Here is a 21,357-nt window from a genome sequence, read left to right as displayed (position 1 = left end):
TGATGTTTTTGATGTTCTTTCCTTGTACTTAATTACACTCATGGAAGCTCTGAGGTCATCAAATCCAGCAGCAGAGTGCAAAGTGCATGCAAATGTGACCCACTTTATTTCACACTTGTTTTCAGTGTGAACAACAACCAGCGGCCAAAATTAGACATGTCCTACATGCCTTATGTAATTTGCCTAATTGTGCTGTGACGTCAGATTCATTAATCACTTTTCTTTACCCTGAGTGCGCAGTCACTGCCAGTTCAACCAGTGTGCCTGCTGATGTTATTTGTGCACAAAAAGGTGTGTTTGTGGCTGTAGGGTGGCATATTTTTTTCTTTTCATCCGTAGGCTGTCATTTATATTTTACCTTATCCAGACTGCAGATGCTCAGATGCATTTTTAACGCCAGGAAAGAGAGGGGCTGCAATGTAGAGAGGTAACCCAGTGGTGGAAGCTGTGTATGTGAACAGGCTCCTCACCGGCAGCCTGCCTCAGGCCTTACCTCCTACTGAGCCGCACAGGAGCTACATACTGCGCCTCAGCCGTTTTTGTCCTGCAGTGTGAATAAAAGCAAGCTGTGATGTAAAGTCAGATCCAACTCCTGTTTATGCAGGGTACATTAACAAGAGCATACAGGCAAAAAAAAAAAAAAAACGTTCGGAGATTAGGCACTAGTCTATTTAGCTTCAACAAAATTGTAACTGATGCCTGGAAATTGCCTGTTACGTTGAATGCCTTTTGGCTTGCAGATGACAATATAAGTTTTTTGTGTGTTGAGTAATGCATTTTGTCAATCTGTTTATAAAGGATACAGCAAACGTTTTACTATAAATGCCAGTGTTTGCAAAATTTAAGAGTTAATTCAACATTGTTGATGTTGTTATAATCCCCACAGAGTCATCAGCTCTGTTGCTGGACAGACATCTCTATACTTAACCACTGCCAGCTCAATGTAACATCAACACTTGTAAAATGCCTCTCTGCCTTTCTGAGTTTTTGTCTGATTGCTGTTAATTTGGCATACACTGGATTTCCCACACAAAGTCCAAACCACACAACAGGCACGATTCCACCTGAGCTGCACGTCAGTCTGCAATTTTCTATTGTGATGGATGAGAAAATTGCTTCAGCCCTGTGGGGTCCAGGAACGAATTTGTTTATAGACTGTTCACTCTAAACCCTGTAGAATTTCTTCCCATTTCTTGAGTAAGAAATAAGCTGGGGTAATAGGGGTAATAGAAGTATTGGCTGGTTTTTTTTTTTCCTCTAGGAACTACAAGTACTCTGGCTCATAGTTGTTGATGCATTTCCAATGCACAATGTTCCATCTTTTAGTTTTGCTCCGATAATATCACCATAATGATATTTTGACGAGATAACCTGCATGAAACCAATGGGGGATGAAAAGCGGGAGTTCCTACTGTTTCTATCAGACATTTAGGTAATAATGATTATGCGGCGGCAGCACCCCCTACCGGTCGGCAAATTATTACACCACAGGGCTGCGGTCCTGATGCTGAACGATGGTGAGGATGCTGCGCAGGGCTGGGAGGGGGAGTATAAACCCGGTTTTGATAGTGAGAAAGGTGCCTTAGTCTCTGTGGCGCAATGGAATAGCGCGCTGGACTTCTAATCCAGAGGCTCCGGGTTCGAGTCCCGGCAGAGATGTGGATATATGAAGTAGGCTTTTTTAATGAAAAGGGATAGAGCGATAGAATAAAATCCTCAGTTGTATTTTATGGTCTTTGAACCTAAAATGTGCATAACGGGACTGCTCTTCTCTGCAAGGGTGGATGGGTGGAGAGAAGCTGATCCACAGACTGATATATATATGTGTGTGTGTGTGTGTGTGTGTGTGTGTGTGTGTGTGTGTGTGTGTGTTTATTTTGCAGCTCAAAAACAGCACATCTGGCCTGGCAATTTCACACGAGTCTAGTCACCGCTCAAAGGTCATCTCGTTAAAATATGCAGATTTGAAATTGGAAAAAGCGGTTATCAGGCGCATCACTGTACAACCTCACCAACGGAAAACCTGTGGACACGCGCGCACGCTCACGGTTTCGGCACCTGGGGCAGTCCACTCATTTAAACCAGAGCAAAAGCTTTCCTCAAGCAGCGGCGGCAGCAAAACGTTTAAAGCCTTTTCCGTCCTCATAACAAGTGTTTAATGATGCCAGATGCTGCGTCTCCATTCTCCCATTTGGTTCAGAGACAGAGTGAGAGATAAAGACTCTGGTTTACTTTGAACATAAATGACTCATAGTGCCAGAAAATGGTGTCGTCTCATGATTTTTTGTATGCAGATTCTGTATTGAATTATAGACTGTAACTACAATGTGGCGCTGCTAGTGGAGAATAAGAAATTGGGAAGTCATTGTGTGTTTTTAATTGAGTGAAATCAGGGTGGGGACCTTTCTGGAATCCTTTCAAGGATCCCTGAAGGTGGACTTTAGTCCCAGCTTTAAACCGCCCAAATCTGGGAGCCCAGAGCAGAAATGTTTATTTATTTTCAGTGTGGGAAAGCAGCTGCTTGCTTGAAGATCTCTCACACGCCACGACTCCCCTTACCCTCCCTGCTCCCCATGGTTTTTTTTTATAATTTTATTATTTTTTTCCCCCATTCAACTCCACCTCCTCGGTTTCAGTTTGTTGCCACCACCACTGATTGGGCTGTCGTGCGGCAGCCGCCATCCATGTTTAACCCCATCATGTCTCCCCACACACAGACCTAATCCGCCAGCAAACTAATCCTTAATCCTCTCTGGCAAGTTGAACAACCCCTCCCCCCCCTCCCCTTCCACTCTTGGATCCTGATTCCCAAACGGGCCTGATGCATGAAATGTCAAAACTACAAGGACTGCCCTCTGATAACGTTTATAAGCATATGCAAAATTCCCAGGGGTGTAACCATTGTGGCACTTCTATACACATTTTGAAGCGATAAAGTCTCAGTAGGCTGGGAGTTACAGTATTCTGGGGACATGGGGAGGAAACGGAAGTCCCACAACTCCACAAGGCCAAAGACGCAGTTTAATTATTAGGCTACCATTGCAAATGATATAAACCAATGGGAAATAGTGGGTCTATCTGCAAGATAGGAGTAATAGCTCCATGGCATCAATGATAAGAAACATTATACTCCACTGAGAACCGTGACAATCAGCTTCAGATGGCCCGATATTAGATATGTAGGCCTAAAATCAGGAGAAAAATACTCTCCCTACTCTGTAGGCTATGGAAACTTTAGATAAAGTGAGCTCATGTACAACAGGGGATAATGAAATTCCACAAACCCAGATAAGGTCAGGAGACTCACTGTGGGGTATTATAGCAACATTATGATGATTTTTCGCTATGTTAAGATCTTACTATCCGCTCCATCTCCTTCATGCTGCTCCTAGGCAGTAGGCCCCTGCTCTGGCCCTGTTATCCCGGTGGTACGGGCCAAAATCGTATTAAAATCCCCTCCCTCCCTCCATCCCTCCCTCCCGTGTCCCCTCCCCTCCCGCTCGTCTTTCAGACAGTCTGTTTTTGCTGCAGTGAACGGTAGCCGTGGAAAGCGAGCAAGAGCGAGATAGAGATACAAAGACAGAGTGAGAGAGAGAGAGCGGAGGGGGAAAAAAAAAGCAAGAAAAACAAGGAGTCAGGAGAAGGAACAAAGAAGGGAAAAAAAGTCGATAAAAGCAGATTGAGAGAAGGCTCCGGACAAGCGACTGCTGCGCATCAAAGGAGGGACCTTACTGGGGACCTTATTGGAGACCAGTATCAACGAAACCCGACTCCGGAGGCGGACTATAACGGTGTGTGTGTGTGTGGTGATTACCGTACAGTGTTTCACAGTTTGCATTAATGTAAAGGGTTAGGCTGGAGCCTGTAGGGCGGACAGGAGACACCTGTCAGTGGTGACGCTTTTCCGTCTCCAGGAATGTGTCCGTGTGCGCACTGCGAGTCTCTGTGTGTGTGTAATCCGTTACGCCTGCCCAGGGAGAGAACTGTATAATCCCTGCGTGTTTTAGAATTTATTCTAAATGTACGTTTTGTTGTCGGGCTGCCTGCGCTGTTCCCGACTCCTCTCTTCAGTCTTTTTCTTTCCCCGCTCTTTTGCAAATAAAAAAAAAAACCCATCGCAACTCGCGGGCTGTGCAGAAGCCACCTCTCTCCAGCCTTCACAAGAGTCGCCCAAATCTCTCAAGAGCACCAGATATTTTTGCAAGCGCGGGAGAAGGACTGGTTCTCCGACCTGAGAACCGGTCCTTTGGTGCTCTCGCGATCCGTCGCAGCGATGCAGGTAGCCAGCATGAGCTGTTGTTATTGTTATCATCATTACTATTATTACTTTCCACGTTAAGCATCAGCAAAGAACTTCGGTGTCCGCGTTATTTCCCATGGATGCGCTCGCTTTAGTTTTGTTTTCATTTCTCGCCATCACTCAACAGGAAGGGCTGGAGCAACAATAAACATAGACCCCCCCCGCCCGCACCCTCATCCCCACATCCCTTTCACATGCCATGCCCCCCCCCCCCCCCCTTGTCCCCGCCCTAACCGCCCGCTCGTGCGTCCGTCCCGCAGGCAACAGTACAGTACGGATCCCTCACGGTGCTGACAACGAAGGAGCCGTTCGCAGATGGACTGAGGGCTCACCTCTGCGCAGGCTACTGCTATTTTAAGGAATGTGCGTGAGAGAAAGAGGAAGAGAAGGAGTGCGAGAGGAGAGAGAGAGAGAGACAGAGGGAGAGAGAGAGAGAGAACGGGTGCCAGAGAGGCTATTAAGCACGACGGTCCGTCTCCAGTCTAGTGCAAAGCGCACCGTGTATTCTCAGCGGGCGGCAGGTGTATCTCTCCACTGCTGTTGTGTCTTTCATTGTTTTTCCTCTTCTCTCTCTCTCTCTTTTTTTTGTCTCACAGCCAACTGGGGGAATGTTCCTTTGCGTTATTTTTAATTAGCATGAGTTGGAGCTCGAAATGGGCAGTCCAGAAACATTCGTTTTCCTTCATTCCACATGCGCACAGCTTGTTAAAGTGGAATAAATCCACAGTAATTTGAACACCTCCCCGCCCCACCACTCCTTTTCTTCTAGTCCCCCCTCATTACCACTTTACACATCACCACCATCTCTGTCTTCTCCTCTGTTTGGCTTAATCACCGCCCACCTCTCCTTGCTCCCACCTCCCTCAATCAGTCGTCAGTATGGTATGACACAACCAGATCGATGAATGCCCATGGAGCAACGCGTGAGTAACGGGTGGGCCAAGCGTTTATTCAGCTGCAGCCAACCAGTGGCAGGGGATGCAATTAGTGGCCAGTTGGCCTGGCCTGCTTGTTTTCTTTATCTCTCCATTGCTTTCCCTGCAGGTGACACTCCAGAGCTCCTCTGCCCTCCTGAGGATTCAGTGAGACAGGCGGATCTGTGTGCCCGAACATGGCCTTCCCATCAGCCCTCTCTGCAATATGGAGTGTCAGCTTATTGACAGTACTCTTCACAGCTGTGGTTCACAGCAATATTGGCTTTGGTAAGCACATCTATCTGTATCTATCTGCCTCTTACTGTCTCTCCCTGGGCCCCTGACCTGCCTGACCCTCTCTCTCTGTCTCTGGTGGTAACCCTTATCTGTTTACTTGAGGCATTCTTGTTGTTTTCTGTATTATGACAAGGGAGTCAGAGAGGCGTTAATAAGCACATGGGACGCTCCCACCTCCCCCAGACCCCTGTGGAATTTCTGCTGTTGTTTTTTTAGGAATGTGTGTGACTTGCACGTGGGCGCAGGGCTCAACACAGCAATGCATTGCAGGTCCTTTGCCAGAGTAGCACACTTGCCCAGTAACTTCCTATTCTTTTTCTCTCTCCCTGACATCTTAAACGACTTGCATGAGGTCACATAAAAAGCAAAACCGCAGGCAAACGCTCATCATTAGCGGCCTTTCATGTTTACCTCCTCAGCATCTCTCTCTTCCTCATGAGTATACGCTTGGAGATAAAGAGTGATCATCTTGTGGTTTCACAGATAGGAACAAAGGAGTGTGCACACTTAGCTCACATACAGACACATGACAGTGCTTATGGCTGAAGCTCAAACTCTGATGAGCTGGGTGCGGCTCAAAGCGGAAGGTAAGAGAGGATTTGATGAGAGAGGCACTTTGTAATGATATCATCCCTGCTGTGAGTACCAAGTGAACAGGACTATACAGTCCAATGTGCTTTCCAATTGCATAACACTCAAGTGACTGCTGGTAATACAACCTTTAGAGGGCGAGTTTTGCCAGTGGCAGAATGGTGCCTCAATCCATAGAAAATTGATTGACATAGGTAGAATCCTGTTGGCATTTTCTCATTACAGTTGGAATTTTGTTGCACAGAGAGTTTGACACAGGACTGTAAGACAATATAGCAGGTAATAAGGCTCCTAATAGGTGTTCCCTGATTTGCATTTCCAATATATATTCTCAGAACCTCTTTGTGTTCACTTGTGCACACTCACACTTTCACAACTCTGAATGCACCTGTGAGTGCACACTGCATGCATATGCATGGACACACACACACACACACACACACACACACAGAGAGTGTACGTCCGTAGATATGCAAGCACACGGACTACATTTACTGCCGTTTGAATTTGTTTATCCACATCAGCTGTTTTTATTTTCTGTTGAAATAGGTGTACTTGAGTTCCCGTGCATTTATGAATTCAATTTGGGGAAGTGAAGGATTGTCGGTGTGAGCTCACGCTGGCCAGTGCAGTAGAAAGTGAGAAAGAATATGGCTGTGTCAAGAAGTTGGGACGAGGCCGCTGTAATACAAATGCAAATGGAAGCGTGTCAAGGCCCCCGAAAGTTGCTGAAGATGAGAAATGTACAAACAATCACCTCAGACTGAGGTGCTGATGATGAAATATCAATCTCCTGTCAGGATGCTGACCCCAGCTCTGTAGCTCGTCATTGAAACCCAGGCGTCGGTTCGTTATTTGGGTCCGAAAATGATTTTGGCTCACATTCACACGCATGTCACATTTGATTAAGGTGTGCTTGGGGGGGAGGCCTGACCATGCGTGACCAATTCTTGCTTTGGTCTCACCTAAGCGCTGTTTTACATTATCATGTCAGTCAAGGAGAGTAATTAAGCCTGGGACGTCTGACAGCATTTAGGAGATGAGAAAACATGTCAAAGTGTGCGGGTGAGAGAAGGGAAGCAACCACGGAGTGCTGAGTTAACAATTTCAGCATCCGTGTCTTTTGTCAGTAATTTTTGCTATCAAAGAATGATCAAGTACTGGTATTAATTCCACTGAAGCCAAATTAATAATATTCCTGCAGTGAAATCAGTCAGAATCACTTGTCAAAAAAGTTTGAAAATGTAGTTTTTGCGCTATATAGAAATACATTAATCAGATTAAGACTGCATACTTTTTTTTTAATCAGTAATGCTGAAATTTGTCTTAGTGGCCTTGATGTGGGAAATAATGAAAATTTGTAGATTTTGCCACTGGCAAACAAGGAACCCAGCTTGCAGTCCCCACATACAGCACCAAGGAATGATGCCAAAAATCCAGAAGTAGAAAAGTAGATATATATTTATGTATAAATCTTGTGTTTGCTGTTTTGTAGTTGACATTTGAGTAATGTGGTAAACAATGGTGTTGCAGTTATAGAGGGAAATGTAGTGCGTGAGCTGCCGAGCACCGGCCCATCATTCACATCTGCTCCGATCTGTCTGAATGTTGTGACACAGCAGCAGAGCTGTTAGTAGAAGGTGGAGTAGGGTGGGGCAGACAGTCAGATAATGCCGCCATAATGGAGATCTCCATGCTAAGTGGCCTTGGAACAGAAGGGTCTACTTAGCTTAAATAATTCAGTGTTATGTATCAGAGAGGAAAAACGATTAGCTCAGCAAGTCGATGTAAGAGCAGATGAGCCATCAGAGAGCAGGACTGCCCATTATTGCTATGATCAGAGTCCGAAGGGGATTAAAAATATGCTGATTGTTTGTCTCTTTTCATCATCCCAAGAGGTAAAATTAAGAAAAAAGAAGCATTTGCCAGACTTATGCGGTTGGTTATGTACTATGCAGGATGTGATAGTTTAAACTCTCGAGCAGTCCTGGACTCCTAACCATTCTGCCTCCATTTGATGCATGTCAAAGTCATGGAAAGGACAGCACTAACTCTGCTCTGGAATTATCTGTGACTGGGCATCCTTGGAGCATGTGAACGAATCAGGGAGACACTAATTGCATGCCATTTGACATATCCATTTCCACAGCTGGATGTGCAGCCATGCACTGTAGATGGAAAGTGCCTCTCAGAAGGGCACAGATTAGGCATGCAATTGGCCGGCTGTGCCCTGGTTCTGTACCGCTGACCCAGTTATCACAGGACTGCTGTGTAGTGTGAGGGTCCGTCTGCCGAAGCACTCAGTTGACAGCAAGTAGAACAGTGTGCTGCGACCTCCAATCAACCACCTGGCCCTCAACACTATGGTGGCCTGATCTCAGACTCCAGTCGAGTGTTTGCATTCGTGGCAGGAAACATGTGTAATAGTTTATTTACTTCAGCAAGTTGTGCTAGTCAGAAACACTGAATGAATCCCGATGCTTCCAGCTGAGGCTAGTAATGGATAAGGATTAAAGGACGGGAGCAGTGTGGCCCAGTTGTTAGTGTGGTAAGATTTACAGGCGGGAGGGCTCTCTATCTGTGTGTGTGTGTGTGTGTGTGTGTGTGTGTGTGTCTGTGTGTGTGTGTCTTTGCCAGTGGTTCACTTTATCCTGCTACAGAATGGGTTCCTTCCCCTCAGGACGAGCGCTTTCTCACTGGCTAAAAGCCCACTTCCTGTGTGTGTTGCTGTTGTTTAGTGTTGACTTCCTGTGTGCCAAGATGGACGAATATTTGGCTAATACACAGCACGGCTAGCACACAATAGCGATAGGCGGTTTGGATGGGAGGCCTCTGCCTGTTAACAAGGCTGACTGATAAGCAGTGACTCATTAACAAGCCGAGGTACACAGAGCCTGGGGGAATTACCGCCTAGCCACTGTGACATTAATAAGAGGCCTAAGCTATTTTTCCATTTGGCTCCACTGGCATGGGGCTAAACCAGTGGTTTCCAATCTCAGTGCTGGCTATTTATTTCCTCCAGCGCGCTTCTATTAGTTTCAGCCACTGGTTACCTGGTCTGATTGGAGTGTGGGCTGATCGGTATTGTCAATGTGGGCTGCAGCTAATGACATCTGCCGCTTCAATAGAAAAACCAGACAGCCCTCATTAGTTTTCTGCAGATTCATTCAGAAACATCTGGGGAGGAGCCCAATTAATTATTCTTATACTGATCATGCCAATTAATTAGCAATATGTTTGCCTTTTAAAAGAAAAAAAGACAATGACATAATCTAGCACATATCCAAGATTTCAATTGTGAGACTGAAGATGGTTGTGACACTATATAGATCCAATTAAGCATTAAAATACACACTCTAAAATATGACGTAAAGCTCCAGGAGACAGTCTGCTATCGGAATTTTAAATCTAAAGCCATATTACTTCTATTGTCTTGTGTGTTTATTCTTCTCTGATCCTTTAAGTGTTTTCTTGTCCAGATCAGTTTTCTGATTATAAATTGGATTCTGATTGGCTGGCATTAGTTTGAAACAGATTCACATCTGGCAGAAAACCAATTATTTCTCCTGTTCATCATGCCGATTAATTAGTGTGCTGTGGCTGATTGATTAAACTCCCAACAAAGCTCTAACCATGAGCACTAGAGCCCCGGGGATGATTTGCATCACACATTATGCACATTGCTGTTTTTTCATGTTATGCTCATACATCTCTCGACATGCTGAACATTACACATGCGTAAGCGAGAGGACGAGAAAGTCACAGCTCAACAAGGCAAAAGTGTTGATAAGTCATTTGTAGCTAAATTAAGAAGAATTAAAATGCAGTGGCGCGCCAGTATCTTTGGATGTTAGAAGTATCTGCTGCACCCAAACAAGACTCCATTAGACCATATCAATCTGAAGCAGATCTCATCCACCCAGGCTCTCTCAGGCAATGTGAGATTACATCAGAACAGATCAGTCTTGCCTGCTGCCATCATAATAACAGCAAATGCCATTAAGAAACTGAAAGGAAGAAGTGCTCTTGAGATTTTGATGAGCGGTAGCGCATTCAGCGTTCTCTCAGGTGCTCTGAGAAGACACATCACTTTGCAGCAACTCTTGTGTTGCGACAACTAGAGCTCCCACATTTACAGAGCTGTCAGTTTTAAAACTACCACCTCGCAAACACACTCCCGATTAAACAAACCTAACAACAACAACAGTGCCAGCCTTGAAATAAATTAATTCACCGGGTTTCCAACAACAAGAGCTCGTATTGTGTTCAGCACTCATCTGGCTTTTTCCTTTGATCAAGGCCCTCACGCTCATTCCCCAAGCCATACCTACCCCCTTTTCTCATGTTATCTACTGGAATTCTCTTGCGAGCATTTTAATTGATTGCTGCAGGGGTGGAAATCACCAATGCTGTCATTAACGCATGGATGATCAGACCAAGGGCTTCCTGGAAAGGTGTATCTGTTTGTTGAAGCACACCACTGTGCTGTGTGTAAACTTCAGCTATGACCGGGTGCTGGAAGATTCGAGTGCATGGCTGTAAAGCGCAGCATTTGTATTGATTGAGTCTGAGCGCCGAGGGTTCCCCCCTGAGTGCAGGAGCTCCACCAATGAAAGAGCAGAGGTCTCGCTTGTATATTGCCTCTTTTTGATGATGCCATCACTTCAGCTCATGGAAGAGAGTGTGTCTGTGGGGGGATCTTATCACTGATACCACAACCATAAAGCCATTTCAATTCACCTGTGTGTTGTGTAGGGAACTCTCCCTAGTTCTGCTGAGGATATCACTGTCCATTGACTGGATGGTGAGTCTTATTGAACCTCTAATATAACTGTCAAATTTAGAACCAGTGTAGGAAAAGGATTGTGAAGCAGTTCTCTAGATTGGTACTTAATGTAGTATAAACTCTCACGGGCATAACGAGAATAAATCTGAAGTCTGACACTTCTGCTTTAGCACTATTAAAGTGACTCAGCAAGCAGACTGACAGGGTCTTTGAGACTGTGTCCATTATCTGCACACACGGCAATAGTTTTACCATTGGCTGGCTGATCAGCAGATAAACCGAGTGCCAGTTGCAGCTTAAAATTGGAAACAAATACATTTTAAAGGTATATTATTGTGCTGGAACAGAGTTGAATATTACCTCCTATACACAGCATATTTTTATTGTTTTAGTTGCAAGTTTATTGTTTACAGCGATATGGTTTCTGCATTGGACAGTATCATTATTAAAGTTTTTGCATTGTAACACAGCTACCGCTCAGTGGAATTCATTTATGGTTCCAGTGCACTGCTGCACTCCTTATGCCTCACAATCACATTGTACCACCCTGCTTGAATGCTCATAGCTTCCATATATATATATATATATATATATATATATATATACACACTGCAGATCTGGTATTGAAATTCAGTCTCTATTATTTAAATGTCCTTTGAATTAATGCACTACCTGGCATTTAGTGTATGTGTTTTCATCATCATTTATGGCTGCACTGTAATCGGATCAGATATTTGAATGCAGCCAATGCAAAGCGGGGGAGTAGTTTGGGGAGGTTGCTTTGTCAACAAGAACAAGCATGACGGCTGTAGGATCATTAGACATGATACTATAGAGCCTGGATTTACTTTTCATTGAAGTGGAAAAGGTCGTCTTTTATGAGTCTTTCCTGGAAGGCAACAAAAATGATGACATTGGGTTTTTTTGCTGCAGTTTGCAGCTACTGTAAAGGCTATGGAAAAAGGGGATAGGAGTGAGAAACTGATGGGGTCTGAGTGTGGTACTGTATTGCACTTCTGTAGGTGTCTTTGGAGAGGCTGAGGGAATGGCAAACTCTGGAGAAGTTTAGACTTTTCTGCAGTGGTTGCAAGATGTGAATATACACTGTATTTACTCCTGGCTGAGGTTTGATCATCTCCGTGGGTGGTGTGGAGGACCTGATAACATTTAGATCGTGCTACGTGTTTACTCTCCGTGAAGCCATGTATTTTTGCTTTCTGAGATGCAAAGAAATAGAATTTTAATAGAAGGTGTAAATTATGTAAGACTGTTAAATATTTTAAAAGGAAGTGGAAGTAAATTGTCTTTTCGTTAAGTTTCCGCTGCATTCTTGCTCCTCATTTTCTTTTTTAGCGTATTTGGTTTATTGTTCTTGTTCTTCATGAATGCCACAGCCTAGACAGGTGCTCACTTAATACAGTGAATATTTTCATTGTTGGAACACTTTCATTGTACACAGTGATTATGACCTAAATTAGTATCATTACAATTTCATGAGATTTGCTGCTCCCATCTATTCTTGTCTTAAGTGGAGGAACTGAAGTCATCACTTTAAAGGAGGAAAAAAAGCAGCCTACTAATGAATATGAAAAAAATCTTGTTTGCTTTATTCTGTTATCCTTGAGCTTTTAAAAAGTGTCACATCTATGTTTTTTTATTAACAACTAATGAAAGGAATGTAATGCCTTACTTTAGGCAGTAGATAAAGTCTGGTGGTCAGTAGGTCATTGTGATGTAAATGCAGGCTTTTAAAGTCACACTGACCAGTGCAAAGGTGCAGGCTTGGCATCTAATCTGGACCTGGACCTTTGCACTCATCAAGGTACGACGAGCACATGATGAGTGGATGCTACTTTTGACGATGGGGCCATCACCACACGGTGTAACTCAGCATTACTGTGCCGGTTGAAGACAAAGGCACCAAATAGGCATCTCTAATCTCCCTGCTGAATGAATCCGAAACAAAGAGAGGAGGAACGCAGACATAGAGGCTTGGACACACATAGGATAAGCTGATTACCCAGGAAAGGAGGGAGGGCGAGGGAGACAGAGGGAGAAAGACAGAGGCATTCACGTGAACAAGAGAAAACCGTACAGTAAGGGTGCTTGATGGCAGGGAAATGAAGAAGGAGGGGTTAGGGGGGAAGAAAAAAAAGTGAGCACAGTTTAATGATGGGGTGCACAGACCGGAGAGAAAATGAAAAGAAACAGGGTAGGGAGCGAGGGAGGGAGAAAGAACTCACAAGAGAAAAAAGGTGAAAACTTAAAAAGACGAGCCACGGCGCGCTACATAGAGCATGCAATAGGAAAATGAAGGGAATGCATATTTGCCTCTGATATCCTTCTTAGTCATGCGACACAATCAAAAACAGGACATTATGCAAATGCAAGGCTGCTCGGCAATATAATTGCAACTTGAGTCATTTCACCTGTCGCTATATATACAAACGGAATTACACCCAATCCAGGTGTACAGGCTAAATATACAGCTAATTAAAATTAATGAGATTTACTTAGAAAAGAATATGCTTCTTCTCTAAGCTGCTTATCCCTGCATGAGAATCTTCTACACACACATGCACACACACACACACGCACACACACAAACACCTTTGCCAGTGCTCTAAGATACATACACCTCGTTTTGATTCACTCTCCTTCACTTTGCTTTCTCACACCCTGCTAGGCAGACTGTTAAGAATCCCCAGTATACTTACACACACACACACACACACACACACACACACACACACACACACACACACACACACACACACACACACATACACAAACATACACAGTCTATCTGTCTTTCAGCCAGCTTTCCTCTCACGCAGACTTAAACATGCTTCTTGTTCAGTGAACATGAATTTCTTGACTGTACGTTGCCATTCTCACACGTGGACATGAATAAACAACCGCGTTTCTAAAAAAGTTGGGATTGTGTTTAAAATGACTTGCAAATCATTGCTTTTTGTTCTGTAAACTGGGTTGTGGGCAGTTTAAGAGAGATTCGTAGATGACCAAGGCACATTGTGATCACTCCAAGCACTTAAGCCACTCTCTGAAGTAGTCAGGGATTCATATAGCCACATAGCTTTTGGTGTTTTTGTAGTGCAAACACAAATATATATATATTTTTGATATTTGATATTGTGTTTTCGTTGTTGTACAGCGCTCGGTGACTTTTATGCCTGTGGAAAGCACTATATAAATAAACTTTACTTGCTTTCTTACTATTCCCAAAAACAGTGCAGCCACAGTGTTCCTTGTTTTCTGCTCGTTTTTCAAGTTACAAATGATTTTGTCCTGCATCAAAGCAAGAGCAATCTCAAATCTTGCAGTTAACTCAAGACAGACCGATGATGCTGTATGTAATATCAGATGTTAGTGTTCTTCCTGTAGCATAATATTAATGTTGCTCCATGACCATCATTACAAATGACAAATACTAAAGCACAACAACGTCAACTTGAGGATGAGGTTGTTGTCAAAGGATCAAACTCTGGTGCCTTGAATCTGATTTTTAGACTTAGATTATGTATTATTTACATTTTTTTTTCCTGTTTTGATAAGGTACCTACATCGTTTAGGTTTAGAAAAAGATAAAAACCGACCCTTTTACAGTATTAACACTGTATTAAAACCCTTCCTGGGCTGGCTTTCTGCCAGAAAGCCCTGAAGGTAAACTTCTATCATGTGCATGTCTTTCCCTGATATGGGAACGTCTCCAGCACGTTGATATCTGATTGTGCGACGGATAAAAAAACCATGCAAGGGAACCCCCGGCCTTCTAACAGAAATGACATAAACAGTAATGAAATCTGAGCGCTAGTGGTCAGCTGAACACTTTGAGGATACGTGATAAAGACAAGTATGTAGTGATGATTACTTTTAATGTGATGGCCCAAGACACCAGTTAAAACCAAGTTTAAACAGGGTCTTAGAGGCAGCAGCGCACAAATCCTTAAACAGATGCTAATGAACACACAGAAAAATGCATGTGTACATTTATGCATGACGGCATGAACAAGAGCACACACCACAAAACACACACACACATATTCAAATGGAGCTTTGAAGGCACTCTGTTCTTTACTTAAACAAAAATACCCCTGTGAGCCAGGCTGTTGACTGCTGGATGAAAAATTGTGTTTAGCGGGCAAGCCTGCATATAGCATACATATATATACTCCCCACACTGTGGTCCTCTTTTATATACACATTGTAGGCGTTTGATGTGTAACAATTCCCAAATTGCTTATGCATATATTTTTTTCCCCCATAAGGTGCTGTCCAACCAGCAGTTCTTCAATTCCTAGTGAGCAAAGTGCTGAGTAATTAAATGGCTCTTCAAGCCATCTCTGAAGTAGTGTTGTAGGAGGACACTGGGAAAATGACACAGAGCAAATTAATCACACACTTTATTAACAGACTTAGGTTTCAGCGGAGCATTGCTGTCTCCGCTGCAGCGAGTTGCACTACTTGGCACCAGACCAACTTATGTCTCACCCGACCCCCGAGCACATTCACTATAACACGTACAGTAGCTTACACATGCACTCACACACTCATGAGTATTATGTGAACACACACTTCCATGCCCTCCTCTTCCTTCTGTCTCCGTCTCTCTCTCCTTCTGTCACAGCTTCATTTCTCAGCCTGGTGAGTACTTGAATGTCATTATGACTTTTGCTATCAAAAGCAAACAGCGGGGCAGGATTGAGGAGTGCATGCCAGACCTCCTGTTTTCCACGCTGAGAATGCCGCAGCATGTCGAGTGCTATTTTGATTGTTTCTGATTTTTTTTTTCCCCTGCTTCTGTGTGACAAAAGGATAGGCTTTTTTTTTTTTTTTTAAAGAACAGATTTATTGACCAAACTCCTGCTGGGAGGCGCTACAAGCCCACGCTGATATATTTTCTGAATGGAAACCCCCATCTCTTTATATTTACAGTACTATCACTCTACCTTGGCCTGCGTGCCAATGAAGATGACTTCATATCTACCAGCAAATTCGATCCTGTTTGCGTAGTGCATCGACAGACAGCAGAAGTGAACAATATAATTGAGTTAATGAGCTACACGCCCTTATCTGCTGTTCATTCACACAGGCAGCCCGAGGCGTGACGACTATCAGCCTCTTACACAAGCTACTGTATGTTTGATGAGTACCTTGAAGGGAGAATTTGATAATGCAGTCAAACTTCCTCAAGGCAAACTGTTTTGATGTGTGAACCAAAGAAGAAGGAGTTTATCCTCTGCTTTTTTCCCCTTATTCTCTTATTCTACAATGAATATTTAAATATTATTGTGATTTATTTATGGCGGCTCGGTGTTCAGCTTCACTGAGCTATTTTCAGGTTGATATCTTCACAGGCAGGCGGGAGGGGAGGTATATAGACTCGTACATGGGAGGTGTTCACGCTTGACTTTGTGACAGCGCTCGGCAGCATGCCTGGCAGAGCATCTTTTTGTTGTTGTTTGAAGAGTTTGGTGACATTTTCTGGTTCTTAGCCCCAAGGGCTGTGAGATTCAGAGCTGGCCTGGTTTCATCAACCACCCAGTGCATTTTACACAGGACATCATAGGGTCAGCTGCCAGTGGAAGGGTGGCTACGTTTCTTCATACTGCTATGTATTGCCACTCAATGGAAGAATCATGAAACCCATGGCAACCTGGTTTAACCTGCCATCCAATAGTGTTCAAATCAATCTGAGCCCTTAAACGTGTAAAAGGATTTCTTGGCATTGCATTTGAAAGCGCTGGGTAAAAGTTGTTTTTCCACATTTAAAGTTAATGTGGTAAATTTAAGCAAGCAGTTTTTGGTGCCTAAACCTAACCAGCAAGTGAAAACCAATTAAAATAAAGTTCAGATCAGTAAGATAACAAATAGGGTACAAGTGCCCCCCCCACCCTACCCCGTTCAGAATGTAAATGTGGTTTTTGTTGCTGTGCAAATGAAAAGTGATCTCTCTGCGACGAGTAATACCAGAACCAATGTGTCAATGCACAAGCGCCAAAGGACATTGTGTATATATCTCTGTGATGGTGACATCTAACTGAATAGCAGTATTTGACACCCTGGTATGAGAACACGTTGGAAATCCACATTCTGCCTGGCTTTGCTTGACTAATTGCAGAGTTCAAAGTACATAAACAGAAAATGATCCTGTAACTTTGATAATCATGTAACAATTTAAGCAAAAATTCCTCCATTTTCTTCCACTTATCCAATTCAGGGTGGGGGTGGGAGTCTATCCCAGCTGCCCTAGGGTGAGAGGCAGGGTACACCCTGTACAGGTCACCAGACTGTTGAACACAGAGAGCCAGACAGCCATTCACACTCACACCTATGGGCAATTTAGAATCACCATTTATCCTAACCCCACTAATTGCATGTCTTTGGACTGCGGGAGGAAGCCGGAGGACCCGGAGAGAACAAACTCCGCACAGAAAGGCCCCGGCCAGATGGTGGAGTCAAACTCAGGACCTTCTTGCTGTGAGGCAACAGCGCTAACCATCGCACCACTGTGCTGCCCATGTTTCAAAATAGTTAGACGCTTTTGCATTTCCAAAATAATTTGTTGTTTACTTAAGTAAGTACTTGCCAGTTTCATCAGTGTTGAAAATAACCAGTTCTTGGCACCCTCAATAATTATTCACTGTTCTCTACTATTACTGTTTTGGATTTTGCCAGGTCAAAACTCAAGACTTGACTATGTTTTTGCTTTAGAGTTTCATGTCATGTCAAATCTAGAGTCATTATTTTTGCTGCTTATGTCTAACTAACTCGGCTCTGAATGAGAAAACACAGCAAGCGAAATGTCACATACTGAAGCCCCACTGTAATCATTTGTCCTGGAAATGTGGCCTTGATGAAGGCACATAACTCCTGCAGCATCTGCTCACGCAGTGGGTTTGGTTCTGGTTTAGAGTATCGGTTAAATTGCAGACATGTAAAGATGTACTGTAATTGCATCTTCAAAAATTCAATCATTTTTACTGGCAGTTTCAGATTAGCCTCAGCGAGAATGTCATCAATTGGCTGGCACATATTCTCTAAACAATAGATGTCTCTCAGTGGACACGTATGCACACAAATAGCAGTGGTTACAGGGGGTGCGTGCTCCCACAGTGAACTGAGAACTGAATGAAGGAGGCGGCGATCCCGGTCTTTTGATTAATTGTCAGTCTTTCAAGTACTGCTATCAAATATGCTGTCAGAGTTGAATCTCTTAACTCCCTCCAGTCAACTGATTTTGCACTGTTTGAAATGAAAAATGAAAGCTTCACCTGAATCAAGTCTGACATCTTCAATTTGAAGGAATAAAAAAAAAAAAACAACTGATAAAGTTAAACAGATTTTGTGAGCCACTGTCAACCATTTAAATGAGCAGAATACTGTGGGACAGTAAACCGCAACAAAACAAATACTCTATTAGCTTTTCACAAATATCAAGTTAATTTTTGTTATTATCTTCTTATTGTATAGAGGAACACATGCTAAAACATACAAATGCTCACACACAGATATTAAAAAAGCCACAGTGGCTTATGTGCGCTTCACTGTTGGGAGGAATGAAAACGCACGCACTGATTCAACAGAAATCATCATGCATATTATTCTCTCTGTTTTAAAAAAAGCACTGGAATGGGACCTTTAAAGCTCTTCTTTAATACTACTAAGATAAGAATGAATAATTCAGAGTGCCAGACATGATAGACAGTCTGATAAAATAACTATTTATATAACAGTTTCAAAGTGAAGTCACAGATATCTGCTCTGTTAGGAAAGTAAATCCATTAAAAACAAGAAATAGAAAAGTGATGCAACACCTGCCGTTTGTCGGATGATTTCTCCCGCTGTGCCGCTATGACTGCATACATTTTTGAGCACCACTGGCCCGGGTGGGGGTGGGGGGATCCCTAACCATGACAGTGTTAGTGCATAGAGTTATCCGCAGAGAGATATATAGCGATGCAGCAGATTTTATGCAAGACTTAAGTTGTAAAGGCCAACAGAGGATGACAGTGTTTTGGGAAATGTACTTCGTTGCTCACTGGAATGACAGTAATTTATATCCAGGAGTTGATTAGCCATGGTATTTGAAATCTTCCACCTGCCGTTTACAAGGGCCTTCAGCTTCAATATAGCAGGAAGTCTAATTGTCTTTCATTTGCAGTGTGGAGATTTGAAACTGTCACAGACAGACAGTGACTTCTGTCTGTGATAAAGTTTCTTTTTTCCCCCCTGACCTTAACATTCTACATCACTCACTTGATTTGAAGGAGAATTTCATTAACAATGTGCAGTTATCAGTGGGCTTTTTAGCTTTTGAGCTTATGGCAATCACAGACAACTAAATTTCATGTTAAAACATGAAAGGGTTCTTTGAGGTTGTGCTTACTGTGGGTAGTATTACGGTTAGTAAAGTGCTAAAATTATCCTCACAACATGCCTGCAAAGACATGCTGATGATGTCAGTTTGTAACAAGGGCCACTGCTTGCAAAATAGTGAAGTAAGCTAACGTTATTATACTCATTTCCAATTTAAGCTTTGAACAATTTCATAGCCAACTATCATATTGATATGTTGCCTAGGTAAGCTGCTTTTTTAATAAATTGTGTTTCTTATGGGCCTAATATGAAAGCCAAGCCTTCATCGCGGTCAGAGAAGACATATTTGGCAGTTTTCAGACACTGTCCTGTACCAGACAATAGAAAAACAGTCATTGCTTTATTTTACCGAATGGTATGCTGCTTGGCTCCACGTGTCTGCATGGGCTCTGTCCAAATACTCCAACTTCCTCCCACAGTCCAAAGACATGCAATTAGTGGGGTCAGGTTAAATGGTGATTCTAAATTGTCCCATAGGTGTGAATGTGAGTGCGAATGGTTGTCTGTCTTTCTGTGTCAGCCCTGCGACAGACTGTCGACTTGCCCCTCGCTCTACGGCATCTGGGATAGATCCCCCCCACCCCCCTGCCCAAAAACTGATTTGGATAAGTGGAAGAAAATGGGCGGATGGATGGATGGATGAATGGATGGTATGCTGCTTGGCACTTTCACACACACAGGCCACCTGCTGCAGTGTTGCTGCCATCAGCTATCTGTGGGTACCTGATTACAGAGGTTGGCCGACGATATGCTGAGTGATGCAGTGATGTCACAGCACAGTGGATGCTAAATAGCAAGTCTAAACTGAATCAAGCGTGATTCGTCTTGGAGGAAAGGTTCATATGCTGATTTAAAAAAAAAAATCCAGCTATTTTTAATTTTCAAGTTCTTCAAATTCTTTAGGTCTAGGGAAAAAAATATTACCTAGATGGACTCTTGCTGACCTCATAGGTGGCTTAAATTTTAACAGGGGTTTGAAATGAAATTAGCATGTTGGCATCCTAATATATATCACACAAAGTGCAGGTAAGGCTTTCAGGAATGTGAATGTCTGTTGGAGGCACAGTAAGGTTGAGGTGGTTAGGACATGTGAAAGGAGGGGCACAGAGGAGGTTTGTGGATGCAGTGAATAAGGACATGCAGAGGGTTGGTCTGGCAGACGAGGATGCCAGGGATAGAGTGAGATGGAGGCAGATGATCGGCTGTGGTGACCCCTAAAGGGACCAGCTGGAAGAAGAAGAAAATCCTGATGGGAACATGAATGTCTGCACCAAATTTCATTGCTTAAATTTGAATGTGATGAAGAGTGGGAGTCTCGAGGAAGTTATTAGGATTAGAGAACATTAAGACATGCACAAAATTGCATGGCCATCTATCTAGTAGTTGTTGACATATTTCAGCAATGATCAACGTGGTGTACACGAGAAGAAAAGCTTTTAAACTAAAAGTTTAATCTATGAAATACCAGGAATAACTAGATTTCTGGTCATATCTGTAGAAATAAAATGCATTGCAAAATAAAAACTTGAAGTTTTTGTTGCAGCATGTCGCTATCTCCTCTTTCCCCCCTCAGCTGTGTTGTAGACTCAGAGTGTCAATCGCAGTGGCCCCTGTGCCCAAGCCAACAGTCAGTCGACAAAGTTCCATTTGGAGTGGAACCCAGCTTTAAATGCGATTTGGTTGGATTTGAGTTTGCTCTCCCAGCTTTGGATTTGAATAGAATAGAATCTGCCCTTCTTTTTTTTTTTTTTTACTTCCCTGGCTTCAGAAAGCAAGATTAGATAGAGGTAGAGCAGGAAAGAGACACGCATGGTGAGGGAGAGAAGCAGAGTCAAAGGAGACGGAGGGATAATAAGAAATACAGAGCAAGTCTGGGCGTCCATGGATTTTTAAAATTGCAAGAGCCTTAAAATAAATCAAAATTTAAGGCCTTGAGAAGTGTGAAAATGTGTGAAACGTCTGTATTAGAGGTCTTATTTTTCCACCACTCTGTGATAAGTTTCTTTGTCCTGCATCTCTCATCTTAGATTATTTCAGAGCGGGGCATGGTTAGCAGTACAATAGACTGT

The 21,357-nt window shown here is 43.2% G+C and overlaps 1 long non-coding RNA gene and 1 other non-coding gene across 2 annotated transcripts in view; both read left to right on the top strand.

Moving 5' to 3' along the window:
• Positions 1-1,585: 1,585 nt before the first annotated feature.
• On the top strand, positions 1,586-1,659 carry trnar-ucu (transfer RNA arginine (anticodon UCU)). Its single transcript has one exon. It is a non-coding gene; the product is annotated as a tRNA-Arg (tRNA).
• A 1,860-nt stretch (positions 1,660-3,519) lies between these two features.
• The window catches only part of LOC115795193 (uncharacterized), a 37,737-nt gene continuing 19,899 nt past the window's right edge, over positions 3,520-21,357 (top strand). The window contains exons 1-2 of the long non-coding RNA XR_004021244.1: positions 3,520-3,791; positions 5,345-5,502. This is a non-coding gene — a long non-coding RNA (uncharacterized LOC115795193). The remainder of the gene's footprint in view (positions 3,792-5,344; positions 5,503-21,357) is intronic.

Source organism: Archocentrus centrarchus, chromosome 17, assembly GCF_007364275.1.
Source record: "Archocentrus centrarchus isolate MPI-CPG fArcCen1 chromosome 17, fArcCen1, whole genome shotgun sequence".
In the NCBI taxonomy this organism is placed as follows: domain Eukaryota; kingdom Metazoa; phylum Chordata; class Actinopteri; order Cichliformes; family Cichlidae; genus Archocentrus; species Archocentrus centrarchus.
This window is presented reverse-complemented; position numbering and strand designations above follow the sequence as displayed.